Genomic DNA, 3,311 nt, shown 5'->3' with positions numbered 1-3,311 from the left:
GAGCCAGTTCAAAATGGTTTAAATCAAATTCCTTTGTGTGGTGGTTTCCCTTTGGAAACAATAGGCTCTATGATGCCTTTTTTATGTGTTCCAAGACTAGTGCAACTATCATACCCTATTTGCTATATTATTTTGAATCCTTTTGCATGTTTTTCAATAGACAATTGAACGAGTTGTTGTTCTTATTCATCCTTGTATATCAATCCACATATGTCTTCATCAATGGTCTCTTCATGAAATCCTCCTCATCTTGTCAAATTGGTAGAGGGACTAAGCTTGATGGTGGTCTATTGTTATTTTTTCAATAAGCCACAAGACTTAGGTGAACAGAGAATTTCCCAATGTGAAAGGGATGTGCCATAGATTATTCTCTACAACCTTGATCTTCAATTTTTATTTTTTCTTGGTCAATTTGGCTAGTTTGGATGATCAACATATTTTGAGGATTTAGATAAAGTTCCTTCTTTATTCACTTGTTGAGATAGAGTATCTCTCAAATTAGCCCAAAACTAGAAAGAATTGAGGTCTTCAAGAACAATAACCTCCATTCTTCATTGAAGTAATACTTTAGACATTTATGGTAAGTTGATCAAACTTCTTTCATAGCATAGATTCAAGGGCATCCCATAACCATATTGAAAGAAAAATCTAGGTCTAAAAGCTATAACAATGTTGTTTCCACCTCTAGACCAACTATGAGAGGTAGGATTATGACTCCTTTAGAAGGAAATTTGACATCATCATAAGATTTTATTGTGATCTTCTTTTTGGAATCAATTTCATCTTTAAATTATTTGAGAGCTATTAGTAAAATTTTGCACATGTGTAAAATTTAAGTATGAAGACAAAGAAAGTACATGAATGTCATTCATTTCACAAAAGAATGTCCTTGTATTATTCATCAAAAGATAGATACAAATGATATTTACAATTGATAGAATGAAATGAAATACTGAAAGTAAATTTCTCTCATACAATTGGTTGTGAGAGTAACCTTCAAATCTACTAATATCTATCTCTATTCTACGAAAGTGCATAAAAATGAAAGAAAGAGCATAGAATGAGAGGGTCATAGGGAACCATTCATTTCTTGAAATGACTGGTTGTATTGCATTGCTCCAATGTTTCTTGCTTGGTGCCCCAAACTGCATTTCCTCCAAATCTCTGAGTCCTACATCCAAAGAAAAGATTTGTTAGATCCAACGGATCTAAGAAATGACAAAAACACCTTACCTCATGTGCAAACAAACTATGATACTATCATATCATGCACTTGCATAAAATAGAAAATGTATACTAGTATATCAAAGGCAATCATGATCACATCAAATTTTATTGCTAACATGTTTGTTTCCTATGCAGAATCTTATCTCTAATAGGTACATAGATATAACCATAAGCTCCCACAAGGGTTATTGAGCCTGGCATGCCTACGAGAGATAGGATCATATAATTTGATCAAGAATGTCATGAAAGAAACATATGGGTATCAACAGTGAGAAATAACAAAACAAAGGATTTGAAAGTGCAAGCTACAGGTATTGAATGAAGTAGAGGTAATGTACAGACATGGGTGCAAGTGAAACATGAAACATGAAAATGATTCTTATAAATGTTGCTATATCACTGCATATAAATGTTGATCAAAGTAAAGTAAAAAGTGAAGATCATAAATAGAAGATAGAAAGGTGCCACAAGAAGGATGAGGCAAGATGAATAATCATCTACATCATAGTATTTTGCTATTTTTTCAAAAATGTTAGCGAAAATACATATAGCCATCAGAGGATTTAAGAACATTTTTGTGTAAAACAACAATCTTCAGCCATGTGGGAAAAATATGATGCTACAGCAATAGGTGATGATCATGCTATCATATCAAAATCTAGCCAAAGGGAAAAGACATAGAATCTTAAAAGAAAAAGGCTTTTAGTCATACATGAATCAATACTCTTCCATCATGGCATAAAGTTTGAATCTACAGTTGCATCATAAATAGTAGAGAAATTAACAGATTAATAACATGCAGGTTTTTCAAAAGAATTCCAATTGAAGATGGGAAAAACTATCATTAAGAAGAATGAAATTCAAAGCAAGAAAAGCATGAAAACCCAGAAGATGTTTTGCTACTATTCCCATGCATCTCTCAGAATTAGAAAGAGATCGGTGGCGGCAAATGGAGAAAGCTTATATACAATAGTCTATTGAAGAAAACCTTAACATTCATGGCAATATAGCTGTGTTGCTAAAGCTTCCACCAAACAACAATGTTCCAACTGTAGAATGTCATGGAAAAGAGATTAGGAGAAAAATATCTAGAAGATTTAGATTTGGAGTGGTTTGTTTTACAAATAGATCATAATACCTACTAATAATTTTAGGAAAAAAAAAAGGCAAAACAAGGAGGTGCATTACTGATTTAAACATTCATGTATTCCAGTCAAGCCAACATTTATCGAAAATAATGGTAGCAATATTTAAGGAATACCCACTATTTTTCTTTAAGTGGTTGCGCGTCTTGTATGAGAAAGATAGATTTTCAAGAAAAAAATGTAGACACACAATAGAATCCACAGCTTTCCAACCCAATAAGAGTAAGAAAGTAGAGTTACATTAGAGAAAGAAAAACTCCAAATACATAGCAGAAGATCTCATCCATGGTGGTTATTAGATGATAAAACCATAAGCGGGTGGAGCTTTCCAGTTTTTAAAGAAAATGATCCTGGGGAATGGCATTAATAGATCAATACCTACAGCCATGATTAAGCATAAGAAGCTCTAAGATCATTGAAACAATATAGAAGCTCAAAATGTTTACCAACACTAAAATTTGCAAGTGCATTCTCGAAGCAATAGCCAACTATGACATTCTAGATTCAAAATGGCAGAGAAAATCCAAGTTTGCAAGCCTTCAAACCCTCCTTTCTTCCATGGTGGTAGATGAGAAAGCAAGAGATAAAACAAAAGAATGAAGTTCTTTAGGGTTTCAACCCCAATATCTCTTGATATGTGTTTGAAAGATAGCAAGGCATTTGTTTGCCTTTGTTATTTTATTTTTATTTTTCAGCTTCTCATATTTTGTAAAAATTCCAAAATGTTAAAGTGATATGTGCCACTTCTTTGCTTTTAATATTGTAAATCAATACTAATATAAATGGTACAATATAAACCATTTTAAATTAATGTTGATAAAATACAAAATATAACATGAATAAATATTTATTTTGTGATTTATTTTAATATTATTTAAGTAATTTATATTAATAATGTTAAATACTTATTAAATTAATGTTATAAGTGGCTTATATTGC

General features: G+C 31.7%; 1 long non-coding RNA gene across 1 annotated transcript; it reads right to left on the bottom strand.

Moving 5' to 3' along the window:
• Positions 1–871: 871 nt before the first annotated feature.
• LOC149536051 (uncharacterized) lies at positions 872–2,996 on the bottom strand. The gene is made up of 2 exons (XR_016357300.1): positions 2,819–2,996; positions 872–1,171 (listed from the first exon to the last, which is right to left on the bottom strand). It is a non-coding gene; the product is annotated as an uncharacterized LOC149536051 (long non-coding RNA).
• Positions 2,997–3,311: the final 315 nt, after the last annotated feature.

This window comes from Cupressus sempervirens, chromosome 10, assembly GCF_028749045.1.
Source record: "Cupressus sempervirens isolate cs-2001-9-10 chromosome 10, ASM2874904v1, whole genome shotgun sequence".
NCBI lineage: Eukaryota > Viridiplantae > Streptophyta > Pinopsida > Cupressales > Cupressaceae > Cupressus > Cupressus sempervirens.
Note: the sequence above shows the minus strand (reverse complement) of the source record. Positions and strands in the feature narration are given on the sequence as shown.